Source organism: Miniopterus natalensis, chromosome 14 (genome assembly GCF_054644295.1).
Source record: "Miniopterus natalensis isolate mMinNat1 chromosome 14, mMinNat1.hap1, whole genome shotgun sequence".
In the NCBI taxonomy this organism is placed as follows: domain Eukaryota; kingdom Metazoa; phylum Chordata; class Mammalia; order Chiroptera; family Miniopteridae; genus Miniopterus; species Miniopterus natalensis.
Genome location: NC_142094.1, coordinates 15,172,611 through 15,192,341, shown reverse-complemented (window position 1 = coordinate 15,192,341; position 19,731 = coordinate 15,172,611).

Genomic DNA, 19,731 nt, shown 5'->3' with positions numbered 1-19,731 from the left:
CCTTTAGAATTTTTAAAGGTTTTTTTAAAGCCAGTTTCTCAGGTAGTATATTGTATTAGTTAGGATTAGATATGGTGGGAGAAAGTAAACCCTATTTTTCTCCCACAAATGTTGACTTCCAGGCTTGGGGGCTCCCATAGGGCCCTTCAGGCTGTTCTCAGTTTACCCCTACTGGGCTGGTGCTGTGGTTAACCCTCTCAGGCAGCCTCACTCCTGGGTGAACGATGTTACTCTTTCTTGTGGAACATTGCTGCACATTGCATACAATTTGACAGAAGTCAACCTCTCATGAATAAACAGTATTTCATCATAGGGTAGGGGTGGAAAGAAGTGCAAATGCCTAATAATGTCCCTTTGAACACATACATTGAGAGGGAGAAAATGTTACTGGGAAACCCCAGAGGGGTTCAGGCTGCCTGTCACTGTGTCCAATTCAACGGAGGCAGGGTTGAGTCACATAAAGCATTTATTGAGAAGGCCGGCCAACCCAGAAGACAGGGAGCATACGAGCATCCAAAACCTGCCTTAAGGAATGGCCTGACGGGATAGGGTTATGTAGGGAAATGAGGTAAACTGAGACTGGGAACGGAATGCAGCTACTGTGCAGCCCCGGAGGTCAGCAGGCATCAGCTATTGTTCTCGGTCATCTGGCGATGTCTCAAAAGATGATGTCTTGGCTCCTGGTTGGGTTGGCCTGACCACATCTGTTCAAGGATACATTGTCCACAGCTGCGCCACCTCCTAAATTGCTTTGTCCAGAGTTAAGGGCAGTGTACGGGCACAAAGGCCTAGGAAAAAGAAAATTAAGGAAAAAGAAACTTAAACTCTTCCTCACATGAGTATATGAGTTCTATAATTAATAAGTGGTATAATTATATTTCAGATTAATTCAGGTTCTCAATCCTTGGACATTATAAGTGCCCCTATCAAAAAGAAAAGAGTGTCACCTGGAGACAAATGTAAAACCTTTGTAAAAATAAAAAACAAAGAAAAATTGACCCAAATTTGGATAAAACAAACACATTATTGCTAATCTCTGCATAGAACAATTGTGGAACACAGTAGAAACTCAGAAATATTTATTGCATAAATGAATGAGTGAAATTCTCTGTTTCAAACATCCATAAAGAAGGAAAATGTTACATTTTTTAATTAGGCAAACTGAGGAGTAACCAGATTTTGGGGCATTTAAGTTTAATTTTTAACATCATAGAAACAATGGGGAAAATGAATTAAAAATTCATGGAATCCAAAAAGTGGAGTACAGGTCCCAAAATTCTTGGAGTGGGGGGACCTGGGAGAAAAACACCTAAGGAAAGCAGAACTACTCTACAGAGCACCAAACTCTTAAAATCACCTGTTGTTATTGTTGCCTTTTTCTTTTTAACCAGATGATCATTAATCAAATTAATCAAATTGCCATGTTGTAATCAACTTGCTTTTGACTTAAGTATTTTTTTCTAAAGTAACCTGGAATTCATCTTTGTAGTACCTGAAACAGATGTATAGGCGAAGAGGGCAGAAAGTATCTCAGTACCTGGAAATAGCCTAGGTTGATTAGAGAGCTAAGCATTTGACAGAAGGCCACAGAGTTTCAAAGGAGAGGCTGACAGGAAGGTAGGCAAGGTCATGAAACTTCCTTTTAGGCACTCTAGTTAAAGTTCTGACTTTTCCTTGCAGTTGATAATTGGGAGTTAAGAACTTAAAAGTTTGCTGAATGTTGGTTTTCTGAGAGCAGAGGCTGAATCTACGGGGCTCAGTACATACCTAGTTGTTATGCAAAGAACCAAGGTCTGAGAAAACATCAGCATATTGCTTGCTGATACCAAAGAAATAAGCCTGAGCCTGAGGACTGGCCTGAAAGAGATAGGTTTATTAAGACTTATGTGTGCACCAGTGGCAGCTGGCAAGTGAAGTTTTCATCAACACAGGCTTTCCTAGATCAGGGTCATATAGAGCACAGAAAACAAAGCAAGCAGGGTGGGGATGGGGGGTGATGTTGTTTACATTCTGGGCTCACATCTAGAAGCAGTTTCTTTTTGGAGGTACCAAGGAGCTGGCCAGGCTTCCAAGGTGTCATAGTCTTCTTACAGATGGCCTTCATCATACTCCGACGGGGTGGGAGGGGGAGTTGGAGCTTGGGAAGGGGCCTATGTTTTCACATACCATACACTCCCTACCGACATGGGTACCTTCCTTCTCAACTCCTGTACAATCTGCCCCTTACATCATCCGCATATATCCTGGGAAGGAAGAGTAGGTAAGACATTGTATCTATGTTCTACAGCAACTATATAGCATGTAGCAAAGAAATGACAGACTTACACATATCATTATCAGAGTATACAGAGGTGGGCAATGTAGGTTTATAGTTGCATTGTGATTCTTTTTAGTTAATAAAGCTATTGTAATGATTATAATCTTTTTTCATAGGAGCAGCTATACCTACTTTTGCCCACCCCTCTAGAAAACTGATCGCCAGTCCCAAGACAACTTTCGAGACCACACTGTGATAGGATCATTTTGTTAGGTTGACTGGATTCATTTTCCAAGGTCGCCCAGTAATAGCAGAGAGTGGGTATCAATGAACACACCCAATAGTTTGAAACATTGGACCAGAGAGCCACTTACTTCATCAGCCCATCTCGAAAGCTGTTAGCCTGCACTGAACTAAGGAGAATCAGACATGTTTAGTAGACACCAAGAGAGGTAAATCAGCACCAGTGGGTAGTATACAGACCCTTGTTCTCCTATGCCGTGTCTTTGGACCGGTGACATCCCCCCTGGCCTAGAATGCAAGCTGTGAGAGGAGGAGTATGAATCTGCCAGGTGGAAATCATTAAGGCACCTTCCCTGGTAAGTTTCCCAGGGTTATTGCTTTAATAGTAGTTGGCCGTTTACCAGTTATGGTAGGTCTTATAAGTGAGCCTTGGGCAAGACCCTCCCCCACCATGGGGCCAGAACAGACCAGCAGGTACCAGTTTGAGTTTTCCAGGGCCAGGGTAATGCATTACCTCCAGGATATGTGTCCTGGGTTTCTGGCAACAACAGGTTATTCTCCATTCCCCAAGAAGGTCTTAGCTTAATATCTGTCGTTCAAACTTGTCCTCTCAGTGGGGATGCCAATGTCTGCTGCAGCATGTGGAACGCTGTAGGGTGATCTGGTTGGGGCTTTTCATTCATTGTTAGTAGTATGTCAGAGAGTCCTGTGGTCTGTCTTTGTAATGAGCCTCTCTCAGTCTTCAGGGCATTTTTCAACAGTCCGTTGCAATGTTTTATCAGTCCAGCTCCTGTTGGATTATAAGGGAAGTACAGCTGCCATTCAGTGTTGTGGCTCTCAGCCCCGTCTTGCATATAATGCCCTGTTGTTGCCAGCAAGGAACACGGATGCCACTCCACACATACAGACAAGCTGTTAACAAGCTATAACAACATCAGTCATTTTCAGTGGGAGGCCCCAGGCTTTAGCTGTTGCCCATAGGGTTTTCTGCCCTGCATGTTTCATTTTTCTGTGTAGCCATATAGCCAGGTGTTCTGCTGGGGCCCCTTCTAGCCATCAAATGCCAGCAAGCGCATCTGCTTTATTGTAACAGTTGATGTCCTGAGACATGATATAGGGTCACCTCCTTAGTCTGTACAATCATCCATATGTCGGGCCACATGGTTTGTCCCCACAGGGGTCTGTTGTTGATAGTCCAGTCCTGAGTGTGCCATTTAGGGGCTGTCCTTTGCATGGGCCATCAGTATACCATGCTTCAGGTGGTCCAGGGGCCATACCTACTCTCACTGGTGAAGGGCCAATAGGCTCTTCCTCAAGTGTCTTTTCCTCTGACATAAAGGTGACTGGCTGTAATTCCTGGCTAATGTCTGTAATTCCTGGCTAAGAGGGAATGTTGAATGGACATGTCTCTGCTGCAGGTAAACACTCCATCTCATTATAGTTTGTGTCTGTGCTGCACCAGATTTTGGAGTGTGAGACACGTCGTGGGTCTTACCCTGTGATGGGAAGGTGGTCCAGCAGAGCTTCCAGTTATAGGCTCTGTTGCTTGCAGGGCTTGGTAGGTGGCATAGAGCTGTTTCTCCATTCAGCTGTATCTTTCTTCAGCCCCTTTCTATACCTGGGACCAAAAATCTATTGGGGTGGGTATCATCCCCTTTCATTGCCAGAGACCCCACAACACCCCCTCCTGGGTCACATGTACATCCAATTCTGTAGGTCGGTTTGGATCATAGATACCAAGCACCTGTACCTGACCTGCCTGACTGCTCTTTTTGCTTCCTTAAGAGCCCACTGATGCTTCTCCTGCCAACCCCACTGTTGCCCTTTCATGGTAAGAGCACACAGAGGTTTCAGTACCTAGGCTAAGTGAGGGATGAAGGCTCTGCAATAACTTAGTAACCGAACACATTCTCGCAACATATTCCTCATAGCGGGGATGGGATAAGCTTGTATCTTGTCTATAACACCATCAGGTAGTACTTTCATCTTACTGGACCAGGTAAGACCCAGGAACTGGACGGACAGCCCAGGCCTTTGTATTTTATTGGGGTTTATTCCCCATGCCGGTGCTTTCAGGTGAGTTCCCACCTGGAACGCCCTCTTCTAGACTTGGAGAGAGGGAGGTTGGCATAATGTCCCTTTCCATCTTGACCTTCACTTGGACTCAGTCAGAAACAACCAACTTTAGAACAACCTATTTTTTTATTTATTTAAAAATATATTACTATATTGCCCGACCGGAGTGGCTCAGTTGGTTGGCGGATAGTCCCATGAACCAAAAGGTTGCTGGTTCAGTTCCTGGTCAGGGCACATACCTGGGTTTTGAGTTCGATCCCTGGTCGGCGCACATACAGAAGGCAGCCAATGAAAGCTTCTCTCTCTCTCTCTCTCAGCATGTCCTTGGGTGAGGGTTTAAAAAAAAAAAGAATATATATATATGTCTATATATAAATCCATATCTTAAACCTTTATTACCAAAGCCATATACTTTTCCCCAACTTAATTAGAATTCTTAATTCTTAGAAATCTTAACTTTTAGTGACAACTAAAAGTAAGTAGCATTTTTTAGATTGGCAAATTTATGAATATATTTCATAACTTCTAGAAACAGGTTTTTTCATTGGCAAATACACTCACATTTTCAAGAGACATACTTCAAATAAAGAACAAGATATATTAACAGATTAAAATTTCTTTGTTCTTAACAACTTTATGAGATTTTAAAGAAAATTATTACCCAAGCCATTTTCTTGACAAATTTTGTAACAGATAAATAACATGAACTCATTTTTGTAAACCCAGGCAAAACAAACATTCATTTTATGTTAATAACTTTAAAAGACATTCACTGAACTTAAACCACCCATTTGGATTCTTAGTGATTATTGCATTCCTTTAGTGTGTTCAAAAGTGTGTTGTTTAATTATCTAGTGCCCTTGCCAACTCTTAAAAAGGCTGGATGCCCAACCGGGCATGGCTCAGCTGTTGAGCATCGACCTAAGATGCAGGTGATCGGGGTTCGATTCCTGGTCAGGGCACATGCCAGGGTTGCAGGCTAGGCAGCTAATCAATGACTCACTCATCATTGATGTTTCTATCTCTCTCTTTCCCCCTCCTTTCCTCTCTCTGAAATCAATAAAGATATGTTTTAAAAAAATTTAAAAAAAAGATATATTAAAAAATAAAATATAAAATAAAATAAAAATAAAAAGGCTAGAGGCCCGGCTGGGTGTGGCTCAGTGGCTGAGCGTTGACCTAGGATCCAGGAGATCTCTGTTCTATTTCCCGTCAGGGCACAGGCCCAGGTTTCAGGCTCGATCCCCAGCAGGGGGCATGCAGGAGGCAGCCGATCAATGACTCTCTCATCATTGATGTTTCTATCTCTCCCTCTCCCTCTCCCTTCCTCTCTCTGAAATCAATAAAGATATATTTAAAAAAAAAAAAAAAGGCTGGAGAAGCGGGGTGGGCGGACATCAGGCTTGGGTGACTCCACCTGCTTGAATTTTTAAAGTGTCAGTTTTTTTTCACTTCACATTGAGATGGGGCACTTGCCCCTACTGCTCCCCCTGCCTGAACAGGGCTTGGGTGGCACCAATTCCCCCACTGTGCCCAGGACCACAGCAGCCTCCGGGCCTCCTGGAGGACTTAGGGTGCTAAAAAACCCATTTTCTTCATTTTCCTTTCATTTTGCCAGTGGCAGCTTTCGCACCACTGATTCCAGGACCAAAAATAGTACTCTTGGTGTTTTCCAGGTGTCCCTGTACCCACACGGTGGTCCCCAACTGTCAGTCAGGGTTGCCACCTGGAATTTCCCCCATCGTGTGGAGCTCCTTTTCCAACATGCGGTTTCCCAATGCATTCCCATTGCCTCCCATCCTGCCTCCACCAGCTGTCAACTCTACAGAATTTCCCCGGAATCCTGCCCACTACAGGACAATTGTTATGCAAAAAGCCAAGGGCTGATTGAACATCAGCGTGTTGCTTGCTGATTCCAAAGACAGAACCTGGAGGACTGGCTGTGAAAGACATGGGTTTATTAGACCTACGTGCACACTAGTGGCTGCTGGCCAGTGAAGTTTTCCAACACAGGCTTTCCCAGGTCAGGGTTATATAGAGTACGGAAGACAAAGCAAACGGGGATGTGGGGGGGGCCTATGTTCCCACATTCCATACCCTGGTATATGTTGGGCTCTTACTGATATGAGGTATTTTTCAAAAGCGTAAAGGACTCAGTGGATATACCTTGAAGCTAAGCTTAATATAAGAATCTGAAGTAAGAGAGTTTTAAGAAAAAAGGTCTGATGATTTAGGGAGGAAGATTAACCATATGGCTGGGCAATTTAGGAGCTGATTTATTGACTTTTGTCAGTGATCTAAATAATGGAATAGGAACAGAAGCAAGATTGACTGGAGGTGAGCAAGGAATTGAAGGTCTGGCGGAAATGTGTTTTGGAAGCAGCTTGATAGAGGAGGTGCAGGGAAGGCTGCCACCTGGTGTGAATTCAAGGTACTGGGAGAAAAACTAAAACAAAAACAACAAAAAGTCTCATGTGAACTTTGGATTGCTGGGGGAGGAAAAAAAGCCAGAGAAATTAGTTTAGGTTCAACCTTATTTTGGTTTGCTCTGCTCTCTTAGTCTCCAAACTCCTTCAACAATTCCGGCTCAGCAAATGCTCCCCTCAGAGCACCTAGTACTGCTCAGGTGGACTGGTTGAGCTCTCAAGGCCTCCGACTCCAAGTAGCAGCACAGGGCCCATATGCAGTCGTGACTCATTAAGAGGACCTCTCATGATTTCATCTGCCCATCAGATCTGTTCCTCATGCCTTTTATTTATTTTGGTTGGGGAGGCATGATCTGTGCTGCAATTCTGGAGTTCAGAAACATGGGTACTCCCTTCACCTGCACCTTAGCTGTTGACTTCCCAATTAAACACCTTACTGCCACCTGCTTTACACCCCTCTGGGCATTTTCCTCTTAGAGTGTGACCTCAGGCAAGTTACTCTCTGTGCTTCCATGTCCTCAGGTAGCCAAAATCCTTGTGATTTTAATGCCCTATTATTTTGGCAGCTAGAATGAAATAATTTAATTCTTTCTTGTCTAAGTATTTAGTCTATTAAGTTTATTGGGATGACATTGGTTCATAGGAATATATAGCTCTCAAGTGTATATTTTTGTGATATATGATCTGTATATTGCATCATGTGCCCACTACCCTCAGTCAAATCATCTTCTGTCGCCATATATTTGGCTTCTTTTACCCTTTACTACCCTTCACCTTCTTTTCTCTGGTAACCACCATGCTGTTGTCTGTGTCTATGAGTTTCAGCTTTACCTTCCACATATGAGTGAAATCATATGGCTCTTAGGTTTTTCTGAATGACCTTTTTCACTTAGGATAGTATTCTCAAGGTCGACCCATGTCACAACTGGCAGTATTTTACCTTTTTTGTGGCTGAGTAGTAGTCCATTGTATGTATGTATCACATCCTCTTTGTCCAGTCCTCTGTCAAAGGACATGCTGGTTGTCTCCATGTCTTGACCACCATGAATAATGCTGCGATGAAACAGAGGGGTGCACATATCTTTGGGAATAAATGTTTTTGACTTTTTGGGTTAGAAATCCAGAAGAGGGATTGCTGGATCATATGGTAGCTCTGTTCTTAACTCTGTGAGAAGCCGCCACACTGTTTTCCATCATGACTGTACCAGTTTACCTTCCCGCCAGCAGTGAACGAGGGTCCCTTTTCTCCACCACCTCTCCAACACTTGTTATTACCCATCTTGTTGAAGACAGCCATTCTAACAGGTGTAAGGTGGTATCACATTTTAGTTTTTATTTGCATTTCTCTTGTCTCTAGTGAAGTTGAACATGTTTTCATGTATGTGTTGACTTTATGTCTTCTTGGGAGAACTGTCTGTTCAGATCCTCTGCCCATTTTTTAATTGAATTGTTTGTTTGTTTGTATGAGTTTTTTACATATTTTAGATATTAACCCCTTGTTGGAGCTGTTGTTTGGAAATATCATTTCCCATTGAGTTGGTTGCCTTTTTGTTCTGTTGTCAGTTTCTTTTGCTGTGCAGACGCTTTTTAGTTTGATACAGTCCAGTTCATTTAATTTTTCCTTTCCTTCCCTTTCCTTAGGGCTCAAATTCATAAAATGTTCTATATGACCAAGGTCCATAAGTTTAGTACCTATGTTTTCTTCTACGCAATTTATTGTTTCAGATTTCATGTTTAGGTCTTTGATCCATTTTGAATTAATTTTTGTACATGGAGACAAACTGTGATCTAGTTTCATTCATTTGCATGTGGCTTTCCAATTCTCCCAGCACGATTTATTGAAGAGGCTTTCTTTTCTCCATTGTGTGTTTTTGGTTCCTTTGTCAAAAATTGCTTGCCCATATCCTTGTGGTTTTATTTCTGGGCTCTCAATTCTGTTCCATTGCTCTGTGTGTCTATTCTTCTGCCAATAGCATGCTGTTTTGACTACTGTAGCTCTGTGGTATAATTTGAAGCCAGGTAGTGTGATACCTCTGGCTTCGTTCTTTTTTCTCAGGGTTGCTGGGCTATTTGGGGGTCTTTGTGATTCCACATAAATCTGATGGATTTTTTTGTTCTATTTTTTAAAAAAAAAGGTCATTGGGATTTTGATGGGGATTGCATTAAATCTGTATATCATTTGGGTAATATAGCCATTTTAACTATGTTGATTCTGCGAATTCATGAGCACAGAATATCTTTCCACTTCACTGTGTCTTTTTCAATATCTTTTAATCATGCTTTGTAGTTTTTAGTATACAGGACCTTCACGTCCTTTTTCAAGTTTATTCCTGGGTATTTTATTCTTATGTTTGAAATTGCAAAAGGATTTGTGTTTTCATTTCTCTTTTTGAGGTTTTATTGTTAGTATATAGGAAAGCAGTTAATTCTTTTGTTTTGTTGAGAGTATTACAGAAGCAGTGAATTTTCGTACATTGATTTTGTATCCTGCAACTTTATTGCATTTGTTTATTATTTCTCATAGTTTTTTTGGTGAAGTCGTTAGGGTTCTCTCTATATAGATCATGTCACCTGTGGAAAGTAACACTTTACTTCTTCCTTCCCAATTTGGGTGCCTTTTATTTTTTTCTCTTGCCTGATTTCTCTGGCTAGGACTTCCAGAAGTATGTTGAGTAAAAGTAGTGAGAGTGGACATCCTTGTCTTCTTCCTAATTTTAAAGGAAAAGCTTTCAGTTTTTCACCATTAAATATGATATATGGCCTTTATTATGTTGAGGTAACTTTCCTTCTATATCTCTTTTATTGAATTTTGAATCATAAATAGATATTGTATCTTATCAACTGCTTTTTCTGCATCTATTGATAAGATAATATGATTTTTTTATTCTTTGTTAATGTGGTATACTACATTGATCGACTTGCATATTGATCAATGTAATGCACCATCCTTGTGCCCTTGGAGTGAACCTCACTTAATCATGATGTATTATTTTTTAAATGAATTGTTGTGTCCCATTTGCTAGTATTTTGTTGAGGTTTTCTGCATCTGTGTTCATCAGAGATATTGTTCTGTAGTTGTCTTTTTCTGTGTTATTCTTGCCAGGTTTGGTATCAGGGTTATGTTGGACTTACAAATGTGTTAGGAAGTATTGCCTTTTCTTCATTTTTTTTGCAAGAGTTTGAGAAGGACAGGTATCAAATCTTTGAATGTTTGGTAGAATTTACTAGTGAAGTCACCTGGTCCTGGACTTTTATTTTTGAGGAGGTTTCAATTTCTTCACTGCTTATCAGTCTATTTAGAGTTTCCAATTCTTCTTGTTCAGTCTAAGAAGGTTATATAATTCTAGGAACGTAATCCATTTTAATCTTGATTATTGAACTTGGTGGCATATAATCTTTCATAGTATTCTAGTATGACCCTTTGTATATCTGTGATGTCTGTAGTAACTTCTCCTCTTTAATTTCAGATTTTGTTTATATGAATCTTTCCTCTTTTTACTTAGTGAGTCTAGGCTTTGTCAATTTTATTAATCTTGTCGAATAACCAGTTCTTTGTTGTATTGATATTTTTGTAGTCCTTTTGTTCTCTATTTCACTCACTTCTGCTCTAATTTTTATTATTTCCTTTCTTCTGTTGACTTTGGATTGTTTTTTTTGTCTGGGAGATGTATCCAGTGATGTCAGTGGGGTGTTGAAGCCCCCTACTGTGACTATATTGCTGTCAATCTCTCCCTTAAAGTATTCCAAGAAGTTTTCTTAAGAAATATATTTAGGTGCTTTTATGTTGGGTACATATGTGTTTACCAGGGTTATGTCCTCTTGTTGCAACAATCCCTTTTGTATTATGTAGTGACTTTCTTTGTCTTTTTTATGGCCTTTATTTTGAAGTCTGTTTTGTCAGACATAAGCATTGCTACCCCCTGCTTTTTTGGGTCATTGTTTCCATTTGTTTGGAACATTTTTTTTTTTTTACATCCCTTCACTTTAATCTTTTGTTCTGAGATGGGTCTCTTGTAGACAGCATATATATGGGTCATGTTTTCTTACCCATTCAGCTACCTATGTCTTTTGATTGGAACATTTAATCCATTTACATTTAAGGTTATTATTGATAGGTACTTATTTATTGCCATTTTCATTCTTTATGCCTATGTTCCTCCCTCTATTTTTCTTCTTCTTACAACAGTCCCTTTAGCGTTTCTTGCAATGCTGGTTTGGTGGTAATAAACGCCTTTAGACTTTTTTTGTGTGTGTCTGTGAAGCTCTTTATTTAACCTTCAATTGTGAATGATAGCTTTGCTGGATAGAGTAATCTTGGTTTCAGATCCTTGCTCTTCATTACTTTGAATACTTCATGTCATTCCCTCTGGCCTGTAGTGTTTCTGTGGAGAGAGCATCTGACAGCCTTATGGGAGCTCCCTTGTAGGTAACTGACTGTCTCTCTCTTGCTGCCCTTAAGATTTTCTCTTTGTCTTTAATGTTTGCCATTTTAATTATGATGTGTCTTGGTGTGGGTCTCTTTGGGTTCATCTTTATTGGGACTCTCTGTGCCTCCTGAACTTGTGCAACTTTTTCCTTCACCAGGTTAGGACAGTTTTCTGTGGTTATTTCTTCAAACAGGTTCTCTATCCTTTGCTCACTTTCTTCTCCCTCTGGTACCTCAATGTATGGATATTGTTACATTTCTCATTGTCCCAAGGTTCCCTTAAACTATCCTCATTTTTAAAAAATTCTTTTTTGTTTTTGTTGCTCTGATTGGGAGTTTTTTCTACCTTGTCCTCCAAATTGCTGATTCCATGCTCTGCTACATCCAGCCTACTTTTATTTTTTTCCAGTGTATTCTTAAAGTCAGATATGGTAATCTTCATTTCTGACTGGCTCTTATTCATGGTTTCCATGTAATTTTTCATGCTGATAGTGCCCACTAAGTTTTTTGTAGTTCCCATTAAGTTCCTTGTAGTTCTCACTAAGTTTCTTGAGCAACCTTGTAACCATTACTTTGAACTCTATTTCTGATAAATTGATGGCCTCCATTTCATTTAGCTCTTTTTCTGGAGATTCTTCCTTTTGTTTCATTTGGGGTTTGTTTCTAGGCCTCCCCATTTTAGCTGTCTCTTTGTGTTTGTTTCTATGTATTGGATAGAACTACTATGACTCCCAGTCTTTGTGGGGTGGCTTCTGTAGTAAGTGTGCTGTGGGACCCAGTTGTACAGTCTCCTTGATCTCCTGAGCTGGATGCTCTAGTAATGTTTCTTGTGTGGGTTATTTGAGCTCTCCTGCTGTAATTGAGTCTTGATTGTTGTTGTCCCATTTGTGGGTGGGATGTTCCCTCAGTCTGGCTGACTGTGAGGATCAACCCAATGCAAGCTGTTGTACTGGTGCTGACAGAACAGAATAGAACAAAACAAAACAAAACAAAAAAACAAGCAAAAACATACAAAAGAACCATACAACCACAGCAAAAACAACCACAAAAGAAGAGAGAATTCTGAAAGAGGAAGGAGAACAAGAACAATAAAAGAAAAAAACCCAAGAAGGTAAAAGTGGAAGAAAAAGGAATATGAAAGGAAAAAATGGAGAGGAAAGTTAAGAATAAAGAATAGGGAAAGGAGAATGGTAAAAAAAAAAAAACCAAAAACAAAAAAAAACAAAAAACAAGAAAGGGAAAATAATTATGAAAATGAGAAAAGAAGAAAAAAAATTAAAAGGAAAAATCAAGAGAAAGAAAGAAAAAGAAAAATATTGAGTAAGAAACAGAAAGAGAAAAATAAGAGATATGAAAAAAAAAAGAGAGGAAAAAGAATAGCAACGCAATAAAAAATAAAGAAAGTAATGAAACGAAAAGTGGAGTTTGTATTCACAGAGTTTAGCTCTTGCTTGGATCTTCCTCTCAATCCTGCTCATATGTTGTCGGAGGCTGACTGTTTTGTATACTGGTTCTAGGCTTTCTGGGAGCTAATGTCTGAGGCTTTCCACGTTTGACTCTTGGCAGCTTGTTCAAAGCTTCAATCATCCACAGTTTGCGGCTGCCTCCACTGTGCTTGGCTGCACAAGCTGCATTCTAAGGCCGGCTTTTAAGCACCGCAGGACCAGGGGCAGGTCAGCAAATGTTGCAGGCACCTCAGGATCTGCCTCCACCTGTCTCCACCTGCTGGCAAGCTGTCAGACTTAGTCACTGAAAGGGCTGTTTCTGAAATGGCTTTTGGCAGAATCAGGAGATGGGACCTCTGGATCTCCTATGTGAGGGAGGTGCCATTCAGACTTCAGGGTAGATGGTGGTTGTGTTCCCCCATCCCAGAGCCACATGTTTGAGTCTTTCTCAGAATATTTCCCTGACCTTGGCAAGGCAGAGGCCCTCTTAGGCAAGCTGTGGGGTCCCAGCAGGAAGCTGGGAGTTTCTATCAGCTCTCACATGAGGGGAAGTGACAGGGTGTCCGGAAAGTGGGGGGAATGGCATCGCCCCAAAGCCAGTTACTAACACCCCTTCAGACTACCCAGGCATGGCTTCTGCTGCTGCCTCCTCAGCAGGGGTCACGATACAAGGTGGGGTGAATGGGATTCCAGAGGGTGGGGTAAGCTGTATCCCAGATGGTGGGATCATTGCCTTTCCCCAGGCTACTGCTGCTGGGAGGGCTTGTGCTTCTCAGGAAAAATGGCCGATACAATACTGGCAGAATGACTGAGAACAGGTATCCTGGCAGCCACTCACCCACATCTCTCCCCAATTCCTCCCACCCAGACACTCACTTGTCAGGTGACCCCTGTCCACACCGCCCTCCCTCCACTGGAGGGTAAGTTGCTATGAATGAAAATCCTGTGATCTGGTCCTTCAAAAAAAAATGTGGCTTTGATTCCAACAGGATCCAATTTTCCCTGGTGAATATAAGCCCCACTGTTTATCACCACTAGATGCTACATGGGTGGTTGTTCCCAGCTCTGGTGCTGCAGGCTGGGGAGCCCAGCCTGGGGTCCAGACCTCACTCCTCTCAGGGGAACCCCCTTAGCAGTGATATTGCTCCACACCCTCCGCCTGTTGTCTGTGGGAGTGGGGCCAGCCCCTCTCATGACCCTGCCCTCCCTACCAGTCTTGAGGTGGTTTCTGTCTCTCCTTGTTTAAGTCTCCTCTTTAGCTAGTCTTCAGTTGATAATTCAGGGTATCTGTTCCCCAATTTAGTTTTATTTCCAGTTTGGTTCTGGGAGGAGGTGTGAGAAAGATCCACCTACTCAGCTGCCATCTTGAAACTTCCGTCTTTTCTTCCCTTTATACCTATGCTTCACTCCATTTCTTTTTTTCTTAAAGCAGACCCTTTAATTTTTCTTGCAATGTGAGTTTGGTGGTAATGAACTCCTTTTGCCTCACTTTTGTCTTGGAAACTCTTTATTTCACCTTCAATTCTAAATGATAGCCTTGCTGGATAGAATAGTCTTGGTTGCAGGTCCTTGTTTCTGTTGAAAAATCAGCTGACAGCCTTACGGGAGCTCACTTGTAGGTAAGTAACTGTCTCTTGCTGCCTTTAAGATTCTCTCTGTCTTTATGATTGCCATTTTAATTATGATGTGTCTTGGTGTGGATCTCTTTGGGTTCATCTTTATTGGGACTCTCTGTTCTTCCTGAACTTGTGCAACTTTTTCCTTCACCAGGTTAGGGTAGTTTTCTGTGGTTATTTCTTCAAACAGGTTCTCTATCTTTTGCTCATTTTCTTCTTCTTCTGGTACCCCTATTTTGTGGATGTTGTTACTTTTCATGTTGTCCCAAAGTTTCTTTAAGCTATCCTTTTTTTAAAAAAAAATATATCTTTATTGATTTCAGAGAGAGGAAGGGAGAGGGAGAGAGAGAGAGATAGAAACAACAATGATGAGAGAGTTGTCATTGATTGGCTGCCTCCTGCACTCCCCCTACTGGGGATGGAGCCGGCAACCTGGGCATGTGCCCTCTCTGGGAATTGAACCTTGATCTCCTCGATCATAGATCAATGCTCAACCAGTGAGCCATGCTGACTGGGCATCCTTAAGCTATCCTTATGTTTTTTCTTTTTTCTTTGTGCTGTTACGATTGGGCATTTCTTCCTACTTTGTCTTCCAAATCACTGATTCTATCCTCTGCTTCATCTAATCTACTTTTTATTCCTTCTAGTTTATTCTTTATGTCATTCATTTCTGACTGTTTTTCATGACTTCTATGTCCTTTTTCATGCTGTTGTAGTTATTACTAAGTTCCGGAGCATCCTTATAACCATTACTTTGAACTCTGTTTCTGATAAATTTCTTGCCTCCATTTTATTTAGCCCCTGTTCTGAAGGCTCCTCCTTTTCTTTCATTTGGGAGTCTCCCAATTTGGGCTGTCTCTTTGTGTTTGTTTCTATGTATTAGATAGAACTGCTGTGATTCCCAGTCTTCATGAGGTGGCCTTTTGTAGTAGGTGTCTTGTGGGGCCCAGTGGTGCAGTCTTTTTGATCTCCTGAGTTGGGTGCTGTGGGAATGTCCTTTGTGTGGGTTATGTGGGCCCTCCTGTTGTAACTGGGTCTTGATTGCTGTTGGAACATTTGTGGATGGGATCGACCCTCAGGGTGGCTGATTGTGAGGTTCATACCTGACCATGGCATGCAGGCTGCTGTGCAGGTGCAGTCTTGAGGTGTCTTGTTGGGCTAAGAGTCACAATCTTCCAGATCACCTGAGCTCTGGGCCCCAGGAAGGTCTCTTCTGGGTTATGTGCACCTTCTGTTGTAGTTGAAGCTTGATTGCTGTTGGTCCTTTTGTGAGTGGAGTTAAGCCTTTAAGCTGGGTGACTATAGGGGTAAACCTCAATCACCATGTATGAGATGCTGTGCAGGGGCTGCCCTCTGAGGTGGGGTTATTCCCAGCAGAATTTGGTGCCTGCTGTGATTCCCCCTTTGGGTGTGCTGCTTGTGTGGCTGGTTGGGATGAGCTGTGGTGAGGTCTGAAGCCCACCCATGGTTGTGTTGGTTCTGGGTTCACTGGGATGGTTTCACGGGTAGGTTGCCTTCAATAACTGTTTGTGTCTGCATGTATTAGACCTGTGTGTGTGTGTGTGTGTGTGTGTGTGTGTGTGTGACCAATTTGTGTAAAAGGGTCAACTTCTTCCAGCTTAGAGCTAGGGGCTGATTTGTGATAGGACCAAGGCTCTCTGGCACCTCCACCTGCTAGCTACTCTGCCTTCCCCTGAGGTTGCTCTCAATGAGGGAAAATTAGTCCCTGCTTCAAAGTCAAATCTCTCAGTTTCTGCCAGAGTCTCCAACTCGAGTTCCCCCTCGCGGGGCTTGCTGTAGGTTCATGTTGGGTACAGCGAGCTGTCTCCTCTGTAGGAGCAAGCTCAGCCACCCTTGGCTAAGCGGTATAGATCAAAAGAGTCTTCCATTGAGGGTGATCCTGGCCCAGCCTGCAGGAATGGGCTAAGCACTTCCTGTGGCCCCAGACAATAGCCTCCGAGGGTCTCATACTTTGAATGTCCCCTCTCTGAGCTGCTCTCCCTTCCACAACGTGACTGCACCCATCAGGGGTATTTCGGACCTGGCAGGGCTAATCCAAGTGGTGGTGGTGCCTGCAACCTGTAGGAAGGGGGTGGACACTTTTCCTCCTTCCTGGGACAGCACGTGCTTAATTGCTGGGGAGGCTGGATTTGTTTCTCTGCAATGCAGCCTCAGAGACCAGCACTGGACAGAAGCCTCCTTGAGAGACACAATCCAAAAATCCCAGCTCTGTGCAGCTCCCTGGCACCCTTGCACCACCAGACCAAGGAGGAGGGGGCTGAAAATCAGCCTTGCACAGTGCTCAGCTTTCTCCACGCAGCTGGTCTCAGCAGGGCAGGCTGAAATTCCCACCTGTGTTCAGGCTCCGAACCTAGCTTCATAGACCAAAATTCCTGCTCCCCTGCACCACCATAACCAGTAGCATGGGCCGAAAAATCCCACTCCTGAGCCATTTCCCTGTGCTGCTGCACCCAGCAGCATGGAGCAGGCCAAGCAGCTCAACAGGTTGGGGAAGGGGTGCAGACTGTGTGCTCGAGGCAAGAGAGACGGTTCCTTCCCACCATGCCACACAGTTTAGCCACTGAATGGGTCTCAGAGCCTTTCCAGAGAACAGAGGGCCCCTGAAAGTCACTGCTGGGTGTAGTCAGTAGACCCCTCCACAAAACCTGAGTATGACAGTGTGGCCTGTCCAGCAGTTGGAGTGAGGAGTGAACTCTCCAGCTGGTGCTGCAATAATGGGAGCACTCCTTCCCTAGGATGGTGCAGTCCCAGTCTCCCAGGCAGACAGAATCCCCACTGAGTCCCACCACCTGATGCTATGGGAGCTCCTCTTCCAGTCTCTGTTGCTCTTGGTTGGGGATCCCTGCGTGGGGTTGAGACCCCATGCTCCTAGGGGGAGGAAGTTTTGCAGCTGCGATATCCCTCTGGCTTCTCAGCTGCCCCTGTGTAAGGGGGAATCTCCCTTTCCGCTTCTCCACTACTCTTACCAGTCTCTATGTGGCTTCTGTGCTCCATGGTTACAAAATTTCAGATCACCTATACTTCAAATTTTTTTTCCTGTTGATTGCTCGTAATTTAGCTGTAAATCTGGTTTGAAGCTGGGAGCAAGTGGCACAGCTTTTAGATACTCTGCAGTTATCTTGGAATCCCAGCTGTTGTCATTTTAAAAAATTTGACAATCTAAGGGAAAAGAGGTCAGTGCACCTGACTAAATAGTCAGGTATTGCATGTTTTAAAAATTTTTACAACACGCCGCTTGAAAATTGCTGCCTTATGGTCTAGCATTGATAAGAGATGTAATGGGCCTGCTGAGCTGGGAGTTTCAACAGGGATGTGGGCAAGCACCTGGCAAACCAATATGAGGCCACACCTTAGATCTGACAAAAGTGCAGCTAATGAAGTCTTTAAGGGCTGCAGGAACTGCTGAGGCTGCAGTGTGGCATCAGTGGCCAGCACCCAAAGAAACCGTGTGACCATCCTCGACCTCATCTTGGGCAGATTGTGTGGCCCATTTGTCCTCTGCATGAAAGCCATTGTAATCATCATTTAAGATCTGACTGTGTGATCATTTAAGGTCACCTGTGTTGGTGTAACTATGGAAAACAAAGGTTATCATTGTAACAAGAGTGTCTGGGTTGGATCATGAAGAAAACTAGACTCTGATGTAATGTGGAGTTAAACAAAGGAAACACTATTCTGTGCTATAGTGGGGCCCCAGGGCATTGGGAAGGAAGTATTTGACAGGTTAGGAGGTAAAAGTTAATAGAAGGCAAGTTGCAAAGAGAGAGAAAATACAGGGCTTCTGAAACAAAAATCACCATACATAGGAGTTTGTCTAGATACCAGGATAAGACTTGACAGGTAGGCTCTGTGGGGAGTGGAGAGCAATGGTTCAGTTCAGCCTCCATGCTCATTTAGATCTCTGGGAGACACATGAACATCCTAGAATGGGAAGGGCAGTGTGTAATAATGAAAGAGCTTTATCATTTGGGGCACAAGTGGCTCTACTATGGGATCCTGCTACAAAAATTGCAATATGGGAAGCAGAAGACCTTTTCCTACCAGCTGAGGAAACCTGGCATTATAGAATCTACAATATATAAGGAGGTGCCACAGAAGCATCAAAGGCCAGGAGCAAGTCAACATCACCAATGGGGTGGCCAAAGGAGAGGACTGGAGACATGAGGTTGCTTGTGTGGGGACTTAGGCAAAGGGTTGATGCAAGATATGGAGTCACAGGCATCTAGAAGGAAGCAGAGATGACAGCAACAGCAGCAGGGCAGGCAACTGCCCCACAATCACTGGAAGTTAGTTTCCTGGGGGATGGCTGCTATAGTATATCAGCAGCTCAGGGGTCCAAGCTGGTTACTAGAGCAATACACAGAGGAAACATCAGCTAGGAAGTGGAGAGATGAGGGCAAGGGAGTTAAGGGCTGTCCTTCCCACAAAAGGCAAGTGAGGGGCTCTCCAGGATTAGAGCAGGAAGCAAAAGAGTGACCCCTGCTGATGGAGCTCCCCAGCCATTGTCCTCACAGGCCGCTGCTGCCTCTGCCACCTCGCCACCTGCCCAACCCCTGCCCAGAAATGCCAAGAGGCTTCCAGCTTCTTCTCAGTATCTGGGTAGTAAAACTGAAGTGAAGAACAAAGAGAAGTTGACGCAGCAGGTTCTGGCTCTTGAAATCGGCAGGTGCAGGTTGCTTTTGCAATAGCTGTAGGTCATTGGGCAACTTGCTGGTCTCCTCTGGACCTCAGATTCTTGAATATCTGTAAAACCCAGGCACTGATGATGCCACTCCACTCACAGGGCTGCAGTGGGGTGCAGTGGAGGTCATAGACTGAGGGTACTTTGTAAACTCTAAGGTGATGCCTGTGTAGTGTTGGGAATACCGGTGGCAGGTTTCCAGAACCCAGCTGGGGGTGAGATGGAGTGAGTCAACAGGAAGAAAAGTGCCCTTTCTTAAAGAGTTCTCAAAAGACCAAGATGAGGTGGCTCAGGTTACAGGGCAGCATAAATAGCCACTGCCTGCCGAGGAAAGGCTAGTGTGCCTGGAGATCCTGGAGTCCCAGAGGAAGCAACAGTGAGTGTCCCTGTCCGTGCCTCTCATTTCGTTCTCTGTGTCCAGTGACTGTCCCCCTGCCCATTATGGGTGGCCTGTTTTACTGGTGCTGAGGAAGACGGTCTACATCGCTGTTCTGGTCTGGGGTGTGTGGGAGGGCTGTGGGAGGGAGGCATAGTGGGGGA